General features: G+C 40.0%; 1 long non-coding RNA gene across 1 annotated transcript in view; it reads right to left on the bottom strand.

Annotated features, from left to right (window-relative positions):
* Window positions 1–9905: 9905 nt before the first annotated feature.
* LOC117282151 overlaps window positions 9906–27841 on the bottom strand; it is a 437773-nt gene continuing 419837 nt past the window's right edge. The window contains exon 3 of the long non-coding RNA XR_004512785.1: window positions 9906–10135. This is a non-coding gene — a long non-coding RNA (uncharacterized LOC117282151). The remainder of the gene's footprint in view (window positions 10136–27841) is intronic.

Raw genomic sequence — 27841 nt, 5'->3', positions numbered from 1 at the left:
CACGAAAGTTTCAGCAACAGAAATATCGACTGTATCACGAAAGTTTCAGCAACAGAAATATCGACTGTATCACGAAAGTTTCAGCAACAGAAATATCGACTGTATCACGAAAGTTTCAGCAACAGAAATATCGACTGTATCACGAAAGTTTCAGCAACAGAAATATCGACTGTATCACGAAAGTTTCAGCAACAGAAATATCGACTGTATCACGAAAGTTTCAGCAACAGAAATATCGACTATCAAGAAACTTTCAGCAACAGAAATATCGACTGTATCAATAAACTTTCAGCAACAGAAATATCGACTGTATCAAGAAACTTTCAGCAACAGAAATATCAACTGTATTACGAAAGTTTCAGCAGCGGTGACATACACTGTATCATGAAAGTTTCAGCAACAGAAATATCGACTGTATCATGAAAGTTTCAGCAGCGGTAACATAGACTGTATCATGAAAGTTTCAGCAACAGAAATATCAACTATATCAAGAAAGTTTCAGCAACGGAAATACAGACTGTAATATGAAAGTTTCAGAAGCTATGGCATCAATCGTGCAATGCGATATCCTTCATGACACAGAGCCTGTATAATTACAGTTCACAGTTTCAGTGCTCCGACGTATAAACATTAATTAATTTAAAAGCCAGACCAGAGTTAGTTTTACAAATTCATCCGTCGGCTATGAAAGATTCAGGAACGGGAGTATCGATCGAACAGCATGACGTCCTTAACAGCCCACTATTTACACAACTGCAGTTAACAATTCCAATACCTTGACGAATCCACTTAATCCATTTGAAAGCCAGCGTACATTTCAACGTCACTGATGTTGAAACGAAGGCTAGCGAACTACGTTTTGTCCTCACAGCACTAGGAAACCAAAAACCGCTTAACAACATGTTTTGTGATTTATATGAGATGTGAACGACACGTTCACGGTTCGTGATAGCCTTCTTACATGATTCGGATTTAGACTTAGAGATGGGCTGAACTTATAGTACGTACAAGGGAAGGGGAGAAATTCGTTCATAACCGACAATTCAATTGAAGGAGTAAAGGAAATTTCAGAATCGCTCCAACGAAGCCTCATGAGGTAATCAACTGATAAGAAAATTATCTAAGAAATATTACTTTTCCATAAAGAGGTGAGAAATTCATATTTTGATCTTCTGCATTACGCCATTTTGCAATTTTGTAGGTGTATCTCAACGATCCGGCTGCTGCCTCCATCTTCAGTGTTGACCTAAAATACTAGACCGTGTCACAGCCTGGAAGACCTCAGTTTGACCACTGAAAACCTTAAATCTTACACAGACAATGAACATATTATCACATTAGGCGAATGGCCGTGTTAAAACTCGATCCCGGTTGCAAATATTACACTCGTATAACAGAAAACACCAAAATTGTGCTTCAAAATCACCTTCTAGTTGAATTATTACTGAAATTATGGAGGCCATGCGGTAGAGTAGTTGGTTGAGGCACTACGCTAAAAGCCGGTAGGTCGCGGGTTCGAGTCCCGATGAGGTGGATTTTTTCAATTTACCTAATCCTTCCAGCCGCACTATGGCCCTCGGGTGGACTCGACCTCTAACAGAATTGAGTACCAGGAATCTTCCAGGGGGGTGAAGGGCGGCCGGCGCGTAGGGCTGACACGCTTACCGCCGTTTAGGAGCCGATTGTCTAGAAAATGTAGGAACCTCAACATCTCACAATCTTAATGGCCTCCATGGCCTGTTACAGGGATAGTTTTACCTTTACTTAAGTTATGATAGTTTTCTGCTTTTCATGGTCCGTAGCGCCTTCCTAAAGGGTCCGCTCAAGGGCATACAAAACGACAAGAAACTCTCACGTGAATTAAAGGTTGCTCGGTGATTAATAAATTCGTGTACTTCCCCAGTCTGGGCTTATTCGAGTTTCCTATAACTCAATTTTATCGGCTACTAATAGAACATGCAGGTTTCAGTATGTGCTATCAGCACCCACAGATATAATATACAGATATGTAATGAATTGCTTCTTCAATAAAACTTAACATAAAACGCCAATTTTACTTTATTTTAATGAAGTGCATATTACATTCAGTAGGCGATTGCAAAATTAAGGCATATGCCGGTATTTACTTCCATTCTAGGAAATAATATAGTGACACAAATCTATTCATACTACCCAAAGTCGGAAATATTTTCCTCGTATTTTCCTAAGCAGTCATCATGAAAATGTGACATAGTTCAAATACTTTCGAACGTCGATAACAAACGAAAACCTCATTCAGGAGGAATTTAAGAGGAGACTGAACTCGGGTAATGCTTGCAACCATTCAGTCCAGAACCTTCTGTCGTCTCGTCTGCTGTCCAAAAACATAAAAAATTAGAATATAAAACGCTATAATTGTATGTGCGTGAAACTTAGTCTCTGACATTAAGGGAGAAACACAGACTGAGAATATTTGAGAACAGGGTGTTGAGAATATTTGGACCGAAGAGGGATGAAGTGACAGGAGGTTGGAGAAAAATGCATAATGAGAAGCTTCATAACTTGTACTCTTCTCCAAGTATAGTTAGAATGATCAAATCAAGGAGGATGAGGTGGGCAGGGCATGTAGCACGAATGGCGGTGATGGGAAATGCATATAGGATATCGGTGGGAAAGACAGAAAGTAGGAGACCACTGGGAAGACCAAGGCGTAGGTGGGTGGACAATATTAGAATGGATCTTAAAGAGACAGGATGGGATGCTATGGATTGGATTGATTTGGCTCAGGACAGGGACCAGTGGAGGGCTCTTGTGAACACGGTAATGAACCTTCGGGTTCCATAAAATGTTGGGAAATTCTTGAGTACCTGAAGATTTGGCGGCTCCTCCAGAAGGGCTCAGCTCCATGAGTCATCATACCGAGAAGTAAGAAGTAACGGTTGTCAATCTTAATGAGATCAACGTCTTGCGCACTGTGAACTGTTTCCTAGAAGGGCTCCATTTGAGTTTTTTTTTTGGGGGGGGGAACAGGACTTATATTCAACTGACATAAACCAAAATGGAATTCATCCAACTTTCAATTTCGACCACCAATATCAGACAGCCTATCATCGAAATCCGATAAGTGTTTTCCTACAAGCGGCACTCTTTGTTATGAGTTCACTTCAAGTCGTCCTTGGTAATAGGTAAAGCTATCCCTGTAACAAGTCGTGGAGGCCCATAGGGTAGTGAGACGTCGAGGCTCCCACATTTTCTACATAATTAGCTCACAGATGGCGGTAAGGTTGTCAGTCTTACGCGTCGGCCGTCCTTTATCCCCAGGTATATACATGATACTCATTTCTGTTGCAGGCTGAGTCGACCCCAGGGCCATAGTGCGGCTGGAAGGTTTGGGCCAATTTAAGAACCCAGTGACGTCATCATGAATCGCATCCGCGACCTTCCGGCTTGCAGCATAGATCCTCAACAACTACGCTACCGCGTGTCCCGTGCCGTCTTTCAGTACACAATAAAATGAGTTGGACATGTGTTACTAGGCCTATCCTTTTTCGTGTGAACTGCACTACAGAAAATAATCTGAAAACGTAATGTTGTGTAAGACAATTTTACTGAACAGTACCATCTTCTGGAATGTAATGCTATGTAGTCTGGTAGAAGTTCACCGAAGTTTCGGAAGGACACATTGCCTCCATCTTCAGGGTCTTAGTAAGTCAAGGAATATAACAGCAAGAAGTAATGTTTTTCCTTTGAACGTCGGCAACGTCTACCGGACACACGGTGTCACATTCTTAGTCACCGTTAGACGGTCATCATAAAGCAAAGATACAGTTACCACTACATCAAAACACTCGCCAAAAAACACATGCATCACCTGGAGACGAAGTTCCCCACATTCCAGGCATCGATATGAGAAGAAAGTCAGGGATAAGCTTCACGTTCCTGCCGCTTTACCTCATGGGTCACTGATACCAGGAAAAAAAAATACAAACAGAAAAAGTTTGCGACAAGAATTGGTTAGAAAACAATAGCCAGCAGAACAATTCTTGTCCTTGACTATCCGGAAACATTCACCTAATTCTTAACATTGATAAAAAGCACAGTGGTTACTATATGTACCATCTTCTATAACATTAATGACTCTGCATTTTGCCCACAACTATAAATACGGCTCTAGTATGATTTTCAGAATTATGTCCACAGACACGGTTAACATACTAGCCTGTGTGATGTAGACGTAATGACTTTCTTTAAGGTAGAGGCTGAATTTTTAAATAGATCTTTACGTAAGTGCCAAACCTAAAGAATTATTATATTTTAAACCGACGTAGCCACAATAACGTCCTTCTGATAACATTCGTTGCTTCCAACTTACTTACTTACTCATGTAGCTAGCCCTTCTGGCGGAGCCGCCAATTGTGCAGCTACTCAAGAATTTCCCAGCATTTTATGGAAACCGAAGGTTCATTACCGTGTTCACAAGAGCCCTCCACTCGTCCCTATCCTGAGCCAGATGTATCCAATTCATACCATCCCATCCTATCTCTCTAAGATCCATTCTAATATTGTCCACCCACCTACGCCTTGGTCTTCCCTGTGGTCTCTTTCCTTCTGGCTTTCCCACCAATATCCTATACGCATTCCTCGTCTCCCCCTTTCGTGCTACATGACCTGCCCACCTCATCCTCCTTGACTTCATCATTCTAATTATACTTGGAGAAGAGTACAAATTATGAAGCTCCTCATTATGCAGTTTTCTCCAACCTCCTGTCACTTCATCTCTCTTCGGTCCAAATATTCTCCTCAACACCCTCTTCTCAAACACCCTCAGTCTTGTTCCTCCCTTAATGTCAGTGACCAAGTTTCACACCCAGACAGAACCACAGGGTAAATTATAGTTTTGTATATTCTAATTTTTATGTTTTTGGACAAGAGACGAGAAGACAAAAGGTTCTGGACTGAATGGTAGCAAGCATTACCAGAGTTCAATCGCCTCTTAATTTCCTCCTGAATTAGGTTTCGATCTGTTATCGTTGTTCCCAAATATCTGAACTGTGCCATATTTTCAAAACATCTGTTTCCTATCTTTATGTCATGATTTTGTCCTGCATTTTGGTGACGAGACAGTAACATATACTTACATTTCTCTGTGTTTACTTCTAGACCAACCTCTTTACTTGCGTCAGTTAAAGTTTGTTTTTCTTTATGGTATCTACATTATCACCCAGTAGATTCACATCATCGGCGTAGACCAACAGCTGTTGTGTCCCATTTAATTTCAGTCCAACCTGGTTTCCCTGGACCTTCCTAATTGCATACTCTAAGGCAAAGTTGACAAGGAGAGGCGATAAAGCATCTCCTTGTTTTAGACCATTCTGGATAGGAAATTTATCAGACAAATATTTACCTACACGGACTTTACTATACGTTTCGTTTAAACACATTTTAATCAACCTAACTAGTTTCATGGGTATCCCAAACTCTATTAGAATACTGTACAATACTTCCCTCCTAACTGAATCATAGGCTTTCTTGAAGTCATTAAATAGCTCTCTCTTCCAACAGGAAAGAAAATTTATATCCCACTTAAATATGGACACGGTGCATGTAAGCAACGCGTGACACTCCTATCACTGTACTGCCCCACGATATGTTTGTGTTAACGTGTTTCTAGAGAGGAGAAACTCTTAATTTTAGAGGGGCATTAAATATACTTACAGGTACACCTTTTTATTAGTTCCCGCGAATGTGGTCATCCTAGAGCCTTTATGTGGCTATAAAATAAATAATAATTAAAATGTGGCTATAAAATAAATAATAATTAAAAATTTAGTGTGTAATATTATTTTTCAAAGGAGAGCAAGACTTTAATGTTCCCAGATAATTCAATATATTAGTGTCTGGTTTATCAACCCCTCTAAGATTTATGTTATAAACTGAACTACTTTTCACCGACTAATGTATTTTCTCCTCGCACCTGTGTGTATATCATATTTAGAATAGAAAAAGGAACGATATTTAACATGTCTTCTAGAGTTAAAAGGAATAGCAATAATGGAGTATTTTCATCAATTAATATCACAGGAGAAAATAATTAGCACCATTAAATTTATTTAATTAAATTATTAATTCAATACTTATTCTTATTTACAGTTAAAATGCTATAATTTCAATCTGTGTTCCCTACAGCCCATAACATATGGGTATGAATCTTACTTGGAGGTACTGAAAAATGTCTGTTTCGGCATTACTTCAGGCAAAATAATATTATTATCGAAAGAGAAATATCTAAGTCACCTGTTAAGACGTTATAAATTCAAGGAACGAAATACTATATGGCTCGCTGTAAGGCTTATTAACTTTCAGCTTAGAGTTCATTTCCCCTTGATTTGTAAAAGTAGGCAAATATTACAACACATGTAATTATATTTTTACACAATTCGTTTACATAAACATCGAACATGGCTTCTCTCCTTAAGGAACGCTATAGGACGTTTGAAAATACCTTTCAGGGGGTAATATTTGACTTAATACAGAGGACGTAATAGGATACTGCATAAATCTGCATTATACAATACATCATAATGTTTACTCTTCACCAAATATTTAGAGCCATAATATAAAGATGGAAGAATTGGGTTGGTCATAATCACGCACAGAAGAGAGGAGAAGTCTCTAATTCACTCACTCATGGAGCTGAGCCCTTCTTGAAAAGCTGCCAATTGTGTATCTACTCAAGAACTTGGAGTTTATGAAACCCGAAGGGTCAATACCGTGTTCACAAGAGCCCTCCAGCAGTCCCTATCCTGAACCACATAAATCCAATCCAATCCATCCCATCCTATCCTATCTCTCTGATATCCCTCCAGGTATGGGGGGAAGCTGAGAATATATTGAATAAGCAGTATCGGACAGCCGACAAGAGGTGGTCTTCCAGCTTTGGGTTTGGGCGTCGGGTTAAAAATTCCTCGCCGTAAAAAATAAGCTTGTTAAGAAAATAGTCACAAAGCCTGGGACCTGGACGGATCCTGTGGATAAACGACCTAGGCTAAAGAAAATGGACAGGAGATTTGGTACTTGGAATATTAGAAGTATATATGTGTATATAGGGCGGTTCGCTCAGGGAAGTGGCGGAAGAGAAGTGCATACGAAGAAACACTAAAAACCTTGGAGAGGAGAGGCCATTTCAGAGATGTGAGAGTAGCCAGAGAAGTATGATATGAGGAAGTGGTTTGGATACATCTGGCTTTCGACAAAATTCTATGCCCGTCTCTTGTGAATACGGAAATGAATCTTGGGGGATGCCATATAATTTTGTGAATTTCTTGACTAGGTAGTCAGGTCAGCAGGAATATACTTGTATATTGGTGAGATTTCAAGAGAAACCACCCGCATTTCATCATTTCAATACGCTTTACTTTAAAGAACCACTGCGAAACAACTGGCGCTTTCATCGTTTCATCATTTGTTCTACTAGTATTTCGCGCATCTAGTCCCTAAAACCCCCGGATCGGTGCCGAAATAGACAACAGTTGGGGTCGTTTCTGGCGCCCATAAAAATATGTTGACTGTAGCTTGAGTGTGGTGCTAATTCAAATGCTCTGGAACATTATATATTGAATTTATAATATATATGAAAATTCTGTAATTGCATCTCCGACTGTCAAATTTTGCTTGCTTTCAATGTTACGTTTCCTTAACAATCCATAGAAAACATTTGCAAGTTTCTTCGTTATGCAATTGTACCAACGTAACGAACAGACATAATACAGTTAGTAGTTATGACACAAACCACAACATCGACAAACCAGTGCTGCAAGATCCCGGGATATGTGCGAACACCATGAAAACAAAAAGCGAAACAAATTAATAGAATTATATACAAAATCAAGAAATTTTGTTTTAATTCTGATGTGAGGCAATCAAAACACTGCAACAACAACAAACTGTGACGAGAACAACCAAATATATTTTTTGGTTGTCGAATATACGAGAGACGAAGTTTTCATTTCTACCAAAATTTAATCATTTTCTTAAATGGCAACATGAAGCTCTAAGACCATGATTGTTGTTACAGACTGTACATGAAAATGGTGTTCACTGCAGTAGCTTTCATCTACATCTCTCACTGAGATGCAACGTGCTAAACAGAATTAATTACGGGAGACGTCAAGCTCTCGCGTCGGTTCATTGCTAATGTGATTTCTGCTTCTGGATGATGGCACAGTTTAAATGTAATGCTTTCCGAAACTTCGGCAATTCTGTCTTATTTAAGCAGTACTCCTACTCAAAGCAGGGTCCAGACTGAAATAAGTTATTCGAATATTCTCTGATTATCATTCGAACCTACAGCTTAAGGAATTACTTACAAATTAGGAGAATTATAATATTACCCTTTAACTTTAGAGCCGCGACATAGCTCATACGGTTAGTCGCTGGCTTCCCCGGGTTCAATCCCGGGTCTGGTCAAGTGGGATTTGTGGTGGACAAAGTGGCACTGGGGCAGGTTTTCTCCGAGTATTTCGGTTTCCCCTGCCAATCTTCATTCCACCAATTGCTCCACAATCACTCTCACCTATCATCTGGGACTGGTAAAATAGGCCAGAAGTGGCCTCAGTACAATGGACTTTGTCCCACCCCACTAGCAATAAAAAACTTTAAATTTCACTATTTATCTCATTGGTTGGTTTTACTTATGTCACGGTTTGCGGTCTATGACTATGACCGTCGACACAATAAATTAAAGAGATCGTTTTCGAACGAAGATTAATGTGTATGTATATAAGCATAGATTTTATGCTACATATTTCAACCTATATATACGTCATCATCTGGCATTCTTATATGAACTAAAAATCAAGAACTATATATATAGGTCAAAACATGGAGCATAAATCTAAAAAAAATCAAACTCCGTGATTTTAGTCCGCAAGCGAACTATACCAACCGAGCGACCGCCGCTTGTTGCTGAAATTAGTGCCAACTTTGACGGATAGAGGGTGTCGCGTGATCAGCGCAATGAAGCCCCACGGCCGTTAATTTCGGTTTTCTAGACCGGAGTCGCTATTTCTTTGAAATAGCTCCTCAGTCATCCTCACGAGGCTGAGTGGACCTCGTTCCAGGCCCAGTACTTCTCAGATAATCTGGTAGCCCCAGGAATCGAACCCGGACCTCTGTATCTGTAGCCAGGAACTCTGACCACTGGACCACAGAGGCGGTAAGATAAAATCTATGCATATATATAAAATACGTCATTAATTTTCGTTTGAAAACAAGCTCTTTCATTTATTGTCGTGTTGGCGGTCATGGTCATAGATCCTAAACACACAACAGGATGCAAACCATAAAGTTTACAGTTTACGGTACTGAATATGAATACGGTCACATGTATAACTTGAAGTACCTTAATACAGAACTCAAAAACACTCTACGACTGCCTACAAAGAGATGATCCTCACAGCCCTATATCATATTTGGTGATTTGAATTTGTCGTCAATACTATATAACGCTTACATTTAAATACTATGTATGATTAATTATAAAAATTAGAAACATCAAACGTTCCAGAAATGTGCGACATTCTTGGAAAGGATTAACCGGCTGAAACCAAATTTGTAATCTACTTCGTCTCTGAATATTCGTTGTTCCTTCACTGGCCACTACGACAAACATACGAATTCACTCTCTAACACCAAGAACGAATGAACACCGAAAATGGAAAAAACACGACTAGGAAGACAACAACAAACGCCAATAAAGTGGAAGACATTAAATATTATTTGTTTCTAAACGTAACAAAATAAGACACAGTAATGCACAAATAAACAACAAGAAATTAAATCATGAGTGTGAATTAAAACAATGAAACAAGACAACAACTAAAACATTTCGTTTCGAACAAATCAGAAAATTAAAAACGTACCACAAAACCATTTGCGAAGTTTTGTGTAGTTGCAGATGATTGTAAGATATATCTTTTTTGAGTGGGCTTTTTTTTTGAGCAAGAAGTTGTATTTGAGGATGAATACTGAAGGAGTGGAAGAAGAAATTCGCCACCTCCTCCTCCACCACCACCACGACCCCCAACCCAACCGATGAACACGGTTGGGTGTGATGAGACCTTAGCGAGGGGTAGAGGTCACGAGGAGGTCAGGAGACCTGCAACAAACACATCAAGTGTAAAACAACTCTGCTATAATTTCCCCTTTTCCTTCTACCTTGAAACTTCAGGGAAATTGCCTCACTTTCTCGATGTGTATGTGACCAGTACCAAGAGGTTTCTTTAGGTGACTGCAATACAGGTCGAGGTGTGATATAATTAAATTTGAAATTCAGCATCTAAATCAAATATCTGCCTTACTTTAACAACAGTAGTCTCTGTCTAATTCCTAACACACAGCACGTTCTTTTCTTTAGATAACGACCACCGCATGTTATATCGTGCAGACATATCAGCCACCGTACGAAATCAGCAAGGGACAGACTTGCCTACAGAGCACTATGTGTACCATATTCAACAACACACGATAACACTATATTCCTAATTAAATACTTTATTTATCAAGAATTCATACCAAAACTTGAGATTAGAAAGACTGTCACGCCTTGTTATTCGTAAATATGGCATTCATAATAAAAATAACGCACAGAATATATTGTACTTAACAATGTTCTAAAATTACCAAATTCCATTCCACAACAGAATATGAGCCCGAACTAACATCAAGATCTCTTAAGATATAAGATATTTCTTTGTTGTTTATTCACACATACATTGCACATGGTTCCTGAAAGCGATAGAGGCTACGCGTTCAGTATTTCGACTTTACGTGTTCATTAGTGGTTGATTACTATGTTTATAGCTAGCCCAGCTTCAATGTTTAGTTTCCATTACGTCCATAATAGACGGACACGATAGCCGAGTGGTGTAAGGCATGTACTGTCTTCGCTCGCTCGGAAGCCGGGATCGTAGGTGCGAATCTCACACAAGACATAGATGTTTGGTATATATATGCGTTTATTCTGTGTTTGTGTTGTCCTGTGTTTATGTAGAGGCCTTGCGACGGGGTAATCACTCGTGCAAGGGGTCCTACCGTCTGTAAAATGATGAGAATGGAAAAAAAAAACAACCTCGACACCGTAGGGTATAAGACAAACGGATTAAGTAAGTGGCCATAAAATTGAGTTCGTCCTTCTTAAGCACTGGTACGGTAACACAATTAGTTCATTAGTATTGAAATCCTGCACTGATCTTGTAAAACGAATGCAACTTCTATAACGTGAAATGTAAAATACAAATACAGTCTTAGGCTTTTGAACCCAAAAGAATATTCAGTGCCTCCATGCACGCTTGTGCATTTGGGATCGCAACAGGAAGCATACGTTACAGCAGCACTGAATATTCTTACGAGTACATGCAATGAAGTTTATTCACTAGTCAGCATGGAACACACACATGAAGGTCGCGCATACCTCTCGCTTGCCGCGAAAGGCGAAAATGTTTGTTGTTATAGAAATGGCCTACATTATTAAGAAACATGTGAAGCAACAACGTTCCATGCAGAAAAACGTACAAACTAACAACGAGTAATGTAGAGCAGTGCGGGGCCACTTGCAGAACCCCAGCATTCAGTAACATGTGTCCAAGATTCCCAGCCTGAGTCACTTCAATCAAGTCCATAACTCACGTCTGTATATTTCACATCTATTTCAATATTATCCCACTAGGTCTCCATTATGTTCTTCAGACATTCCAATACTCATCTTTCCCCGGCGTGATACCTAGCACTCCCATCTCTAGCCCTCCCTCCCCCCTTTAATTTCTTCTAACCACTTTGAGAGAGAGCTGAGTCTTTCTCGAAAATCCGCAGGTTGCTCAGCTACTCAAAAATTTCCCAATTTTTACGGAACGAGATGGTTCATAGCCGTCATCAAAAGAACCCTCCACTGATCCCCATCTAGCCCACACGTTCCAGTCTACTTCCCTACCACCCGCCTTAACACTATTCTCCCAGGTACTGCTAGTGGCCCCTACGAAACATTTCATATACTGTGAGAAGTTTTTAGCACCACGACAAACCCAAACACTGGAGGACTACCCCTCTTCGGCTGCCCCTGACTGCTTATTTAATATATTCGTAGCTACCCTCCGTATCTGGAGGCCGTCTCCTCCATCCGCAACCTGAGGACGCGATATGCAGCAGTGACTTCTGAATTCATCGGCTAAAAATACTCATGAATATAAAAATTAGAGTCGATGTCACATAATTGTGTCCAGCCTGTTACCTCCCTTCTCCTTGGCAGCAATGCCCTGCTCAGAACTTAGTTTAAAAGAAATGCCAGTGTGCAAGACATGGAAGCGCTTGCTGCCACCAATTTGTATGCGCAATAGGTGAGCCTGAAATACTAGCTTCTTTTATTGCTAGTGGGGTGGGACTAAGTCCCTTGTACTGCGGCCACTTCTGGCCTATTGTACCAGCCCCAGATGATAGGTGAGGGTGATTGTGGAGCAATTTGTGGAATGAAGATTGGCAGGGGAAACAGAAGGACTCGGAGAAAACCTGCCCCAGTACAATTTTGTCTACCACAAATCCCACTTGACCAAACTCGGGATCGAACCCCGGCCGCCGCGATGGGAAGCCAGCTACTAACCGCTTGAGCTACGGGGTGGCCGAAATACTAGCTTACTTCAACAGTAATTGTATGTTAAAGTAATTCGATCTTTTCACAGTTTTAGTGTTATGACCAGTAAATATCACCCAAATAAATCATTTCTCCCGCAGTAGAAATATATCAGTTTTCAGTTCTAACGAATCAATATTTCTTCGCAATGGAATTTCCATTTAGTGACAAATTATTAAAACTACAGAGAATTCAGTTTCCCAATGACGACTTCTGTTGCGTTAAAACCACTTAACTACAGTCCTGCAGCGTGGCTAAGGGAGAGTTTAAGTTGAGGCGATTTGCGCACTACTCACTGTGACGGTCTTGAGTTTGATTCTCCAGGCTTTATTCTAAACTTTTCTCATTTCAGTTATATTTTACTACATTATATTAATACATCATATTTATTGTGGCATTTGTCCACCATAAATCAACAGGATCTGACGTGGGATCAAACTAGGGTCCTCGCATTGGGAAGCCAGAGGCTAACGGCCGAGCTATAGCATGACCCTAGAAGGTAGCGGTTAGGGCCTATTTTTTAAGTTATTTTCTTGGAATTTACCTCGAGGACTGAGAAAAACACAAATTACAATTAAGTGAGCAGCTTCTAATCTTTATTTCGAAAGAGGGTTGTCGTGTATATGAAGCAGACGAGCAACAAACATAACCGACTTTCAGTAAGAAAATATGGTCCTTAAATTATTGTAGCTCTGCACGCCGATACATCGCTAATTACTGAAAAACAGGGCACAAAAAAGAAATATCCCATTGCTTGAATGAGAATACTGGCATGTATGTTAGTGACCACAGACGTGTTTTGGATTGGGCGACAAGATTTGTTGACACCTTATACAGTCAACTCGGAACTACACGTAATTACAGCGCTATCGTTATCTCCACACTACAGCCCACTCCACGCTGTCTTCTAATTCTGCTTTCACTTGTCGTATCCTGGCAACGGATAAGTCTCACTGTCAGTACATCATACTATGAAGTCTTCTTTGCACAGCCAAATTCCTTCCTTGCCATTTCTTCTCAATTATTCTGCCAAATGCAAACTCCGAAGACCCTCTCAGTTTTATTCTAGCTGCGTGACATCCTCCTTATATAGCCTCGGGGTGGCCTCAACAGAAAACACCGCTTTCACTGTCGTGTTTTGATTTATTGCTGAAGAGATGTGTTTACCGCACCGTTGCGTAGCAACGCGCGCGGTGTGGACCACAAAAACACCACTCTTCTATTGCTGTGCGCGTTAGCTTCCGCAGGAATGTGTTCACCGAGCCGTTGCCTAGCAATGAATTATCCAGGCTTTCAGGCGTCATGTCTTCGAATTTGTCCCAGAACACATTGTCCTATGGTCTCAGAAGAATAATGCTGAAAGCAGAACAAATTTATCTGGATCACGTTAGATGTGAATCACGTTCCAATACACATCTATTTTTGTTGGATATTAAAATACCCAATATTTCATAAGGCTGATATATACAAAATCCCTTCTTCCCCCGCTGAACGAATATTAAGCTTTCAACGCCAAAATGAATGTTTAATATTGCATGAATAATAGGTTTATAGAGGAGACTAACAGTGGAAACCTTTTAACGTAGTATTACTCTCCAATATTTGTAATATTTCCAGCACGTAGTTACAGGCGCCCGGGAGATGCGTAATTATGAGTAATAGCTTCCACGCATTTCAGCCATTCTCTATAGGAATACGCACAAACCCCAGTCTTATCGAGCAGCATAAATGAGCTCTTCTTGTTGCCCATACCTCAGTGAAAAATATGTACTGTGACAGAGTTCGGGGGTTCCCTAAGTCCAGTTACTATGCTCTGTATAACTTGCAATAAGTCTAAGAGATTAAAAGACTTAGGAAATATGTGATAATGCATATGATATATATGAAGAAAATATGTGACCTTAATTTCTATTCACTAATAGCAACAGCCTGGGTAAGATACACAAAACATTAAGACTCGTTCGTTGAAGTAAATGTTGTACATTGTAGACCCGCTGCTAAGTGCTGACTCTGTAAACAACGACCGCTTTTAGGCAAGAAATTCCCAATAACTAACAATTACACAGCAACAGAGGAGCGGTGTTTTCTGTGTAGTCCGATAAGCAGGATTTAAACAGCAAAAGAGGAACGATGTTTCCTGGGCGGTCCGTACAGGGATATTATAAGCACGACAATTAGTGAGAGTTAGTGGTACAGTGCAGTGCAGTACAGTTAAGTGAAGAGTTGGTTGGTGAGATAGTGAGTTGGTCAGAGAACTGCAGTTCAGTCGTTGTGAGCTGTTGTGTTAGTNATATATATATATATATATATACTATATATATTCTATACTATATACTATTCAGGTGCCAAAGCACATGTTGTTATAAAGTTTGGGGGTCTGAAAAGAATGAGAATGTTTTAAATGATCATATACTCGTATTTTCGTAAGATCTGAATTCCTTATATATATATATATGTTTGATTTGCGATTTATATAAGGTATTTTTCATATTTTCAAAGGATACGAACCAAATTTATATTCGTCCAAAAACTTTCTATGTAAACCTCAACAATAACGCTCTTCACTCTTCTTTCCTGACAACAGAGTCAACAGGTATCTGCAAAACGTTAGCAACAATCTGCTAGACCAAACGTCGTCACATCTCAGAAAACGGCAGTCATTATATTCACCACTGGGGAAAAATCAAATCTCACTCACCAATAACAAATTTAATAGAAATTCAGCCAGTAGTTCCAAAGATGAAACACGTGGATAGAGAAAATTGTTCTCTCTATATGCTTGGTGCAAAAAATATTCATTAACTGTTAAGGTTTTAATTTAATTTATACCAATTTTACAAGTGTATATGACATTGACACTTGACCCCGATATATATGATACACACGACTTTTAAATCGTGCTTTTTACCCCCTCCTCCAGACGATCGGTAGCCTACATAATAATAGATCTAATAATTTCTTCTTCTTCTTCTTCTTCTCTTTCTGCTACAAATTTTATGAATTATGCTTTCTGGCCTCTTCCATTTCGGATCTAACCAGAGTAGTAAAGTATCATTTTTTATATTTGGTGGAATTCCTTAATCGGGCAAGAGATCCAATGGAAAAAATTATATTTGTTCATTTAACATTTATAAAATAAGAAGTCTTGCTACCATTCAGTCCAGAACCTTTTTTTTTGTCTTCCCGTCTGCTATCCAAAAACTTAAAAATTACAATATACAAAACTATAATTTTGCCTGTGGTTCTGCATGGGTGTGAAACTTTGTCTCTGACATTAAGGGAGGAACATAGACTGAGGGTGTTTGAGAACAGGGTGCTGAAGAGAATATTTGGACCGAAGAGAGGTGAAGTGACAGGAGGTTGGAGAAAACTGCACAATAAGGATCTTCATAACTTGTATTCTTCTCCAAGTATAAGTAAAATGATCAAGTCAAGGAGGATGAGGGGGGCAGGGCATGTAGCACGAATTGGGGAGATAAGGAATGCGTATACGATGTTGGTGGGAAAGCCAGAAGGAAAGATACCACTGGGAAGACCGAGGCCTAGGTGGGTGGACAATATTAAAATGGATCTTAGAGAGATAGGATGGGATGGTATGGATTTGATTGATTTGGCTCAGGACAGGTACCGGTGGAGGGCTCTTGTGAACACGGTAATGAACCCTCGGGTTCCATAAAATGCTGGGATATTCTTGAGTAGCTGCAGAATTGGCGGCTCCTCCAGATTCAAGGATAATATTAAAATCGGTTTCAAAATAGTAGGATAAACAGATGTTGATTGGAAATATTGAATTCAGGATGAGAATCAGTGGCAGACGTTTGTCAACACGGCTATGAGCCTTGGGGTTTCATGAAAGGCGAGTAATTTCGTGACCATGTGACTGAACATGAGCATATCGAGAAATACTCTGCTCCTTGCAGGTAACGATAAATGCTAATTAATCTGAAAAGAGCACTACTAAGTAAAATATACAGTATGACGGAAGTGGAGACAGAAAATGAAAAAAAGTAAGAAATCAAATCAACCGTCCAGTAACAATTGCTTCACTTTCAAAAACGTATGACTGAGGTTCTGGGGCACATAACTGAGAAACCGACTGGCCTGTTTTCATTGTAGCGAGAAGTCAATAATTGAATGTTCGTAAGACGATGAGTTAGCGTAACTGGATACAAAACGTGACTGTTGTGTCTGACGAACTGAAATTGTGGCAAGCACACTGCCAAAGGGTAAGAAGAAAAGCAAGGCAGTGGTGATAAACGGGACATTTTTTAACGCTCCATAAAACATTTCAATAAATATCGATAAATTGGACAGTCTGTAAAAAATACAAGCACATAAAAAAGCTATTTACTTCACAGCAGACCGCGTATTACTATGTATGCTGTTTCATTATGTCTTTCTGAGCCTGCAGTGGTTCTCATTTGCTTACACATATGACAGCCTTGTGTTCGAAACCATTCCATAATTACATTCATTGTTTAACGGAGAAAGAATGGAAATAAATAAAAGTAGGAAAGAAGACTGATGAAGGATGAAGATATGAAATGATTCACTGTCGAATTTCAAATGCATTTCCCTCAGATACGGGTATATAAAATTATCGGGTAGGCTGGTTGTGTATATTTTGAATCGAAATGTATGCAGAATGGGTTCAAACTAAAGATTGGGATGGTGTGGTAAAAGTGGCCATCCAACTGGCTACGAAATTGCAGGGACTGAGGGGAAGAGAGGGGTCAGTGATACAAAGTTGGATTGTTTTGCCACTGGGTCCCAATAGTTACCTCTTCCCCGTTATTGCCAAATGAACACAGAGAAATGATTGTTCACTAATACACTATAGGAAGTTACACACTTCCCAAGAAAAGACAACACGCTGCGATATGTCGCTGTTACCTTATAATGTCCTTCGGTACATAGTACAATTGTTAAGCACTTCCTCCCGCAGGGGTACGACACTGTTTCAACATAAAAAACAGGAATTCCCACATATGAGACACGTCATAGGTGAAAGATCAGAATGAAACAGGCGATGCGTAAGTTTTTTTATTTTTTAGGTGTCCTGAAAACATATCGCCAAGTAGTCCGTTCTTTCGAAGGAACATATCTCTTCCATCTTCAAGAAGGAAGAATAAGTCAAGCAAATCAGCAGTTGGTTTCTTGCTTTGTTTATTCTTCGACCATGAAGATGGAGGCGATATATTCCTCCGAAACAGTGACTGCATTTCAACGGACTGCACTGCGTTATATTCCACAAGACAGAACTCAGTAACACCGCAGTGCGAACACCAAATCCTAATTTAGGAGTCCTGTTCTGCTGTGAAGTTGCCGGAATCCTTGAAACTGTCTTCATCCTTAGTCTATCTTAAAACCGGACCGTCCGAAACGAAGACATTACCAGACGCGCACACACACACACGCACACACGCACACACACACGCGCGCGCGCGCGCGTTTCAAGCCAGGTCGGAAACATTTGTGCTTTTTCTATGACACTGTAACAATTACACAGAGCCAAATGGTAAAATTATTGATGGAAGAGAAATAGTAAAGGATTTGGAAGGAAACAGTCGTGATCTAATCTAAGCACTATGTTGGAATTTGCCAGGAATACGAAGAAAAATCTGTCAGGAAAGTCTATGCCCCGGTCGAGGCTTGAACCGAGAGCATTACTGCCACATGAACCTGCTCAACATCATACTGACTACGAGGAAGTGAAACAGTACATATTTTTACTTCAGTCTTGTATAAAGCTAATACCGGCCTCGATGTATGAAACCTAAACAAACTCTTTGGCTTTCAGTCCGCAGGCGAACTATACCGAACGAGCTACCGCCACTTGTCATATGCGAAAACCTACAACATCGAATTTAACACAAATACACAGAATGCATCGGAAATTGAAAATGCGGACCGACAAACAATGAAAAAATATTATGTGTTAATTCTGCAGTCTTTGAAAAAATATGCTCATAAATTTTGAAGGAAGAACTTTCTAAAATTATTTTATTAGATATCAATGAAATGATAAATAAGGCGGTTCATCAGCAAAGTGGATCACATATCATTAGGCCACTTCTATTATTTAGCAATGTGACTACTATGAAAAATTGATACATCCCGCTGCTTGGCTGTCGGAAACTGTTAAACTCAGTAAAGAATTGCCGTTGTCAGGGTGTGGCTCTACTTTCCCACCAATGCAGTTTAACACAGACCCATTTGCAAATAAGTTATAAGATTTACGGCAGTCAAGTATAGAATTATGTAATTTCGGCTATGAGACATTAGAATGTCGTATTCTTGTTTAGTAAGAAAGTGGACAGGCCAAGTAGCATGCCGACAGCTAAGCCGCTCTGCCTAAACCTGCCAATGGGGAAGATGATCTTCCTTCCTCCCATTCTACGTCTTTAAGATCCAGATTAATGCTATCTATAAATATCAAGTTAACAGTCTGCAAAAGTTTTCTCCATCATAACTCTACATGCACGTCTTGTATCCCCTGCCTCAGCCACATTCCAAACCCAGAGTAGTCTCATGGAGTTCATTACCTTAACATAGCTTGATGACTTGTGTAAATAAAAGGAAACAATATGTATTATCAAATGCTGCTTTTGGATTTCCTAAGAATTAGTTTATCGTAAATGGAAGTCATATCACGCATGGTTGTTGATGACGTCAAACTACAGAATTGCTTGAAACAGGGTGGGGGATGAGTTCGCTGTATGCTAAGAAGTAAAACATCCCTCAGTGTGTAATGAACTCAATTAACTTAACAGAATATAGGAATATATTATTAAGAATTCGCTGATTTACGTTTAAACGGCACATTCAACTGGAAGTTCTCCTGGCCTTAACGGCGATACTTGACCTCCTGTCCGTTCTGGACATTCATTGCAGTGTTCCCATCCATCGCCAGAAGATCGCTACGTGAAAGGTATAGTACAAATAAAATTACAATAAGGTGTCTGAAAATTATGTTTCCACAATGGAAAGGAACATACATACATACATATATATATATGTGTGTGTGTGTGTGTGTGTGTATGTGTGTGTGTGGGGCCCGCTGTGGCGTAGTTAGTTGAGGCACTATGCTACAAGCCGGAAGGTCACGGTTTCGATTCCTGATGAGGTAATTAGATTTTTTCAATTTATCTAATCCTTCCAGCACGCACTACGGCCCTGGGGTCGACTCAGCCTCTAACAGAAATGAGTACCAGGAATCTTCCTGGGGGGTAAAGGGTGGCCGGCGCCTAAGGTTGACAAACTCACTTCCGACTGTCTGGAACAGGCATGTCAAACTCAACTTCTACAGAGGGCCACCTCAGCCCTATAAATAATCGTCCAGGGCCGCACTGTAAAACAGAAATATACATTAGATTCTGATACAAGGAAATTTAATTCTATTTATTATTTAGGAATAATTTCAATATAATTACCTAAAGTGGAACACTTATATTTTGCCCACAAATCAAACATATAATTTTACCTTCTATTTGACAACAGAAATAAGCGATTTCCCATTTTCCTTGTAAAACATGGCGCTCACTTTCAATAGTTCTTTTTTTGCTACTTGAATTTTTGAAAGCGACATTGTCCTTTAAAAGTTACTGTACATATACAAGAAAACTCGTAGTTGATAATTTAATGTTTAATTATAACCTTTATACGTTCATCACAATGTAACATCAGCACCTGTCGCTGTGTGAAAATGAACTAAATGACAATGTACAAGAGACTACCGGACTAGTAGGAAGGTGTATCTTGCCTCAATGGTCATAAAAATGAAAGTTCCCTAGCAGCCCATTAGAAAATGACTGGGGGCTGCAAGCTAGTTTTGAAGGTAGAAATCCCTTGCACTTGTCTGTCATTTGCCACCCTCCTTGCATTCTTACTACGCCTCCAAAAGGGATTCTTGGAAATACTTGGGATGGTGATGCTGTGCGGATTTTAGTGCATTAACCTTCTGAAATACAACAGTTTGTCCTTCACGAATTTTACAAACCGTTAGTTGGACGAACCTTTCTGCAATTCTCAGAATCACTTTTCCTGTAGCCTGCTAATTTATGTCTGCATGAGATTTCTTGTCTTCTGGTCTGTTGGAAAATTGTCTTCACAAAAAATATTTCTACTAAAATTTTAATATCAGTTAGCTCTAAAAGTTGAGGTGCCGCACTTTGTGGCTATGGGGGCCGCATGTTTGATACGTCTAGTCTAGAAGATGCGGGAGCCTTGACGCCTCACAACACTATGGGTCTTCACGGCCGGTTGCGGGGATAGATTTACCTTATACAATGACGGTTTATGACTATGTGCAGTGTGTGTTGCTTGACTATATGGGTATGCTGTGTCGTTCTCATGCCGTTGGATTTTTCACTTACTTACACATGTGGCAGCTGTATTCTCGAAACTGTACCATCTGAAGAATACAGCTGTAATTTAATTCACTGTTTTAATTAGAAGAAAAATTAATAAACTAAAATACGAAATTGATAAAAGAAATGAAAGAAGGAGCGAAAGATGAAGATAGGACAGAAATTATTCCTCGCTGAATGCCAGAGGACTCTCGCACTTGCGCGTTACATTACTCTGTGGTTCAAGTCAATACATTAGCTTTCTGAGCGAGCGAATTATTTAGTATATTGTCCGACGTCATAGAAATAAAATGTTTGTAACAATTTCAAAAAACCTCACCATCTGGCCTTATATCGAAACAATCCAATCCAGTTTCGCATTGTCACACTCAAGAACATATTCACTGTTACACGGTCATCATTAAGGTCTTCACCTTAGGGCCTGCTTGGCTTTGAAAGAAAATCGTAAGTTTATTTCTTTTTTCAGATTTTGGCAAGGAGATTGACATAGAGTTGAGTAATTCTTCCGCAAATATGTTAAAAACTGGAAATTACATTACCACATACATGGGAATTGGTAAGCAACCACAATCTTTAATATTAAAGAACACTTTTAAAACCCTGCAGCGCAGAGAGTATCGAAGTGCTCTATTTATTTCCCCTTTTCACTCCCCCACACTCGTAGACATCACCCATCCCTTCGTATATAAGCATCGCCCTTCCAATTTTTAATTACACATGAACTAATGAAAAGGCACGAATATTGCAGATCCCCGTTTAACGCGGGTACCTAATGGTACGGTATTAATCAGGGCCATGCCCAAACCCACAAATCAGCTGTCTCTGATGAACAAATACTCCAGTGCTGAATCAGGCCTTTGTCAATTGCACACTGCTATTACGCGCGGAATTAAAAATAACGGTAATTTACCCATCCAAATGAGAACATGTCGCTAAACCAAATACATATGCTAACTTTCATCTTTTTCTCCCTCATTGCGCGTGCTGCAAACCCTCCAAGGAGAAGAATCGTACAAAATTCGGGACTAAACAATCAGAGGGTAAAGCTTCTAGGAGTATACCGCCAAATACATGATCGAGAAAGCGTTGAGATTTGCTTTCATGCACTTGTTTCTATTCCTGCAAGGGAATACAGACTACATACAGCACAGGACACAGGTATCAAGAGAACTGTTCAAGGAATTTAAAGCCACTGACTTTCAGCTATGTTTAGAATTATCTTGCGCCATTATGATGTTCCAAGGTAGTCGTGAGTTGAATTAAACACACAGCCCCTGGTATTTGGCAAAAGGGATAACATTAATTAACATGACGAAGATAAAAATACCATAAGGAGAAACACAGATTTTGTAGATGCTATGAAGGCTTCTATCTTCTAATACCTAGCGCTGTGTAGTCCGTTGAAAGTCGACCGATGTTTCGGAGGAACATGTCGCCTCAGTATTTAGGGTTTAAAAATGAGTCAAGCAAGAAAATAGCAGGAAACAGACAGCAAGCAGAGCCATGAATATGCAGGCGATACCTTCCTCTGAAACGTCAGATGACTTTCAACGGACTACATGGCGCTATATCTCAGGAGACAAAATTCTTCATAACCACCGCTTTGAGCACCCCATGCGCAAATACTACAAGCTAGCATGAAGAGTTGATCTTACAGAAGTGAAGGAACTACGCCGCTCTTGGAGTGCAGGGGAAATCGTGATTTAAAGTATAAAACAAAATCATTTGAATATGTGGCAACTTACTCCGTTTGGAAATACTTCAGATCAATAAATCAACATTATATTAATATACGTTAAAGAGTGAATTAAAATCATCGAATATTTGCTGACATTCTGTTCAAAATATCATGTTTTCGAAACCCCTATATCGAGATATAAAAGTTACAATTAACCAACCAGGCAACTAACTAGCTCCATGGTGCTGAGTTCTTCTTGAGAAGCAGCCAGCTGTTCAGCTACTCAAGAATCTCCCAATACTATTTGGAACAAGAAGGTTCATTATGGTGTTCACAAAAGCCCTCCACTGAGCCTGATCGATCCAGTCCATATCACAACATCCTATCTGACTAACATTCGTTTTAATATTATCCACCCACCTATGTCTTGGTCTTCCTAGTCGTTTCTTTTCTTCTTGCTCTCCAATCAATATCCTCTATGCATTCCTCTTGTCCCCATTCGTGCTACATGCCTGCCTATCTCATCCTCCTTGGTTTGATCATTCTAATTATACTTTACTTGGCGAAGAGTCAAGTTATAAAGTTGTTCACTATGCAGTTTTCTTCATCGCATCCTGAGTCTATATTGCTTCTTCAGTGTGAGGGATCAAGTTTATGTAAAGGTTACAATATGCAAAAATACAGATTGCAAATGATCCCTTCTTTTTTTTCGGCTTTCTCAAATTTCGCATGTTATTTTCCATCAGTACATTAATTAGAAACAAAGGCAAATACTACGTGATGGCTGTCTAATTGAGGCCACCCTAATACTCAGTGACCACCCTATAACAATTACTGACAATATCTCGGCCAGTTGCATGACAACAATTAACGTATGATCTATTGGAACATGCAACATCGAGTAGACAAGAATTCATAATTTACCATGCGACGCAACTTGTTCGTATATATAGACTACATTACATATACAGAAATGTACTATGAAAATGTTCCACAAGTCTTAAAGTGTCACGTATGATTTACGTAACATGCTTATTAATGATGACTCAGTATGTATACTTTCACATTAGTAGCTATTCTCGTCTATGTGCTTATCTTAGTGTGTATCTGCACATGCTTGCTTATTTGTCTTCATTTTGGAATACTGACAGAAAAACACAAAACTAACAACCTAACGACCAGGCAATTTTCACTTTTTACAAAGTTAAGTTTTGCGCCATACGCGCTTCTTATGAGCGGAAACGCATATTTCCGCAAGGAAAATATTCACTGCTATGTTGCGGTAACTCGTCTGGGTTGTGAGATTCTATCTAAAGCCACACGCAGCTAGCCTAGCATTACTCTGCTGCCCTTCTCCAACATGCTTAATGCTGAATTCTGTCTCTTCTCCATACTCATCCCAGGCCCTCCCCTTTTATAAATTCTCTTTTTATTTTTTAGTCTTCCCTTATTCAACATAGAAAAGTGACGACTGATGGACAAAAGATCTTTTTTTTTACCCCCTAAAATTTCCTTTTTATCTCCTTCGCTACATGTTCTTCCTTCCTTATTTCCGTTTTCATAAGGAAATTCTGCACCTGTTAAGGGTTAAAATGAATGAGAAGGGACCTTTTCTTTACCCTTCCTTTCCATTTTCCTCCCAACTTCTTTCCACTACGAACATCTTTTCTTTCCCTTGAAGCATAACAAAGGCCATGAAAACTCTGTATATAACAAACCGTATTTTTAAATCATAACAGAATGGACTGAAAAGCAACCTTCGGTAAGTAAAGCTAAACACGCTGAAGTCTGAGTCATTCAACCCAGTTCTGTGAGCTCACCATAAGTCGAAAACAGTGACAAATCACACAGGGCGATACGTTGCGAAATGTCTCCAAATGAGGAGTACATAGCGGTAGCTGCTTCATGTTATGAACTCAATAAAAAGTGGTGATATGTTACAATGAGAATTTGTGTCATTTGTGTGAAAATAACTGAAATATTAGGTTCAATCCTGTCCGTTATTTCGCTCACTGTTCTCCGTTACTGTTTCTGGTCATGCTGCTGGGCGGCTATACACCGTTTCTTATAAATCAAATTAAATTTTTGATCACAACTGTTTCGTTGCTAAGCAACCATTCATTTCATAATGATATTGAACGAGAAATGTCAAGAAGACTTCATAGTGGTTTGAAGTGCTAGTTTCTGTGTTGAGATCCGTTGCCGGGATACGACTAGTGAAGACGCAGAACCCTAGTGCGTGTGCAACAGTGGACTGAAAGTGTGCAGAATAGCGATAGCTTTATAATTGAATGTGATTCAGAGAACTCGTAACCGAAGTGCCAATAAATCCAGTCATCCGATTTGGAACCCGTGATCTTCATTACACGTGCCCCCTTACACGTGTTAATATTAATAGCGTTTCACTATGTATTAGTTTTCCCTCGCTACACATTCGGAACTTGGGAGCAGTGCATCCAAACACAAACAAGCACACACATAGATTTTAGAGTTAGTTAACTGCGAATATGGACACTGTACAAAGTCGATATATATAAAGATGGCGCTGGAGGCAAGGTACCCTTGGGAGACCCAGGAGTTCATGACGGAAGGTTGTTAAAATTACTCCAAAAGAAATAAAATGTGAGATTGAATTCAGCAGCCACAGGATAGTGTTCAATGGCTGACTCTTGTTAATGCTATAATGAATCAACCACTGGGCCGCATGAGAAGATGAATATTTCTTTACAAGCTAAACGACTATTAGTTTCTGAAGAATGGCGCCCCATCATAAGAGTTAAGTATATAAAATACGATCGCACAGAGTCTAAAACGAAACGAAATTCAGTTTACGTAAATATAATTACCCATATGCCGGTCACGGTAGCCGAGAGGTCTAAGGCATGCACTGCCTTCGCTCGCTCTGAAGCCGGGATCGTGGGTTCAGATCCCACACAAGGCATGGATGTTTGGTGTGTACATGCGTTTATTCTGTGGTTGTGTTGTCCTGTGTTTAGGTAGAGGCCTTGCGACGGGCTGATCACCCGTCCAATGAGTCCTACCAAATGTCTAAGATCTAGCAAATCGAAGTGTAACTGGGAGTTTCATGGAGGTAGGCCAAGGTCCAAATTGGGGCTGTATCGCAAAAGGAAAAAAAAAATACTAGTACTCGATATACTGAGAACTCATATATGCTGTAACTTTTTTATTGTACCAGAGAGAATGGCCACAAGAAGAGATCGAGCACAGGGAGCTTCTGGGTTTCAGGCACTGACTCTGCAATATGCGCCTTCAAATTAAACATGTTATACATAGAACGGCGAATATACAGTCTCAGAAAAAATCACTAAACTTTAACCTCATGGGGGATTCGAACCTACGCTGCTTCTGTCACACGGCCAGGCACTTTATGTAGGCAGTGCCTCTTACCGGCGCTCCAGATAGGAAGTTTGTTCTTGGAAAGGGTTTGGGTAGGAAGGTAAGATGGAAAGGGTGGGCATGTTGCTAGCACTATCCCTGGGGTTTTAGAAGCAACGTCTTGCCGAAGCCGCCGAGGCGTGGAATGGGGACGGTAGGCAGCTCATGCAATATACACAGCAGCTAATGGAATAGGGATAACCCGCCCCTGTAACATACTGCAGCCTAGCAGGGCTGTTCAACCTGAACAACGTGGGTCGCACTATAGAAAACGCAGTCCCAGAATCATGAACCACCATATACTGTTAAACTACTATAAGATGCGTTGTACTCTTGCATTTTACTATTAAACGTCTGCTTGGTATGAAGGATAAACTGTGCAGTTTAAGAAAGTAGCACGCTTACACACTTATTCATGTTTTCCTTCTGTGGTACATTTCACGAAGCTGTGGGCACCTAAGTTACAAAAAAAAAAACTCCGTGGTTTCAGTCCGCAGGCGAACTATACCGACCGAGCGACCGCAGCTTGTTGGCAAACTTAGTGTCAACGTTAGCGGATAGAGGATGTCGCGTGGTCGGCTCAACGGATCCCCACGGCCGTTAATCTCGGTTTTCTAGACCGGAGCCCCTACTTTTGCATTTAAGTAGCTCCTCAATTATCCTCACGAGGCTGAGTGGACCCCGTTCCAGACCCACTACTTCTCAGATAATTTAATATCGCCGGTAATTGACCTCTGGACCTCTGGATCTCTAGCCAGGAACTCTGACCACTAGACCACAGAGGCGTGAGATAACATGAAAAAATGCTTCTGTAATATCCTTATACAGGTAAGTAGACTTATTGTAACCAACTGCCTGTGCAGTAGTGAAGTACACATTAACAAGACGGCCAGTTTATCCAATATGCTGCAAGTTATGCAGACTTCATACGAAAAGAGCGTAAGTAGCATAGTGCAGCTGTTACTTAAAAATCCAGGTTTAAATTCCCGGTATATTATAAAACTCCCTTTGCTCATCTGGCTCTCTATAATTTCATGTGAATGCGTGTCTTCCGTACGCAAGCGTCTTCATCGAATTCAGTGAAGCAGAAAACCCGTCCTTAGATGAAACCAAACATGTACACTGTACAAAGAGCGAATATTAGTAATTCTGCGAACTGATCTAACGATTTCCTTTTCAATATAAATTCCATTATTCATAATTTTATGACACATACACCTGACGGCAGGCATGCATTGTCTTCGCTCGCTCGGAAGCCGAGATCGTGGGTTCGAATCCCAATCTGGACATAGATGTTTACTGTTTGTGTGTGCGCGCGTCTTTCTCTATTTCTATACAGGTAGAGGCATTGCGATGAAGTAATCACTCGCCCAAGGAGTCCTACCGAATGTCTGGGAAACGGAGATTTTCATGGAGGTAGGCCAAGGCCCAAATTGGAGCTGTAGTGCCGGAGGAAGAAAAACTAAATACTTTTCTTCCATGCATCTGTATGCCTCATGTGCTATACACAAATTGTCATACTGATAAACCACTCTACTGCAGCTGTCCCAGTGGGATAATCAACAGACACAATGCGGGACCACTCTGAAAATCGTTATTATTGGGAAACAGGAGGAGCGAGAGAGAGAGAAAATGTATAGCAGAGGAGGGCATTCCTATTCCAAATTGTTGTGACCACATCTTTCTTCTAGCCTCTAACAGAAATGAGTACAGGAATTAATTAATTAGTTTTCCTGGGGA

This window comes from Cryptotermes secundus, unplaced genomic scaffold (genome assembly GCF_002891405.2).
Source record: "Cryptotermes secundus unplaced genomic scaffold, Csec_1.0 scaffold408, whole genome shotgun sequence".
NCBI lineage: Eukaryota > Metazoa > Arthropoda > Insecta > Blattodea > Kalotermitidae > Cryptotermes > Cryptotermes secundus.
This window is presented reverse-complemented; position numbering and strand designations above follow the sequence as displayed.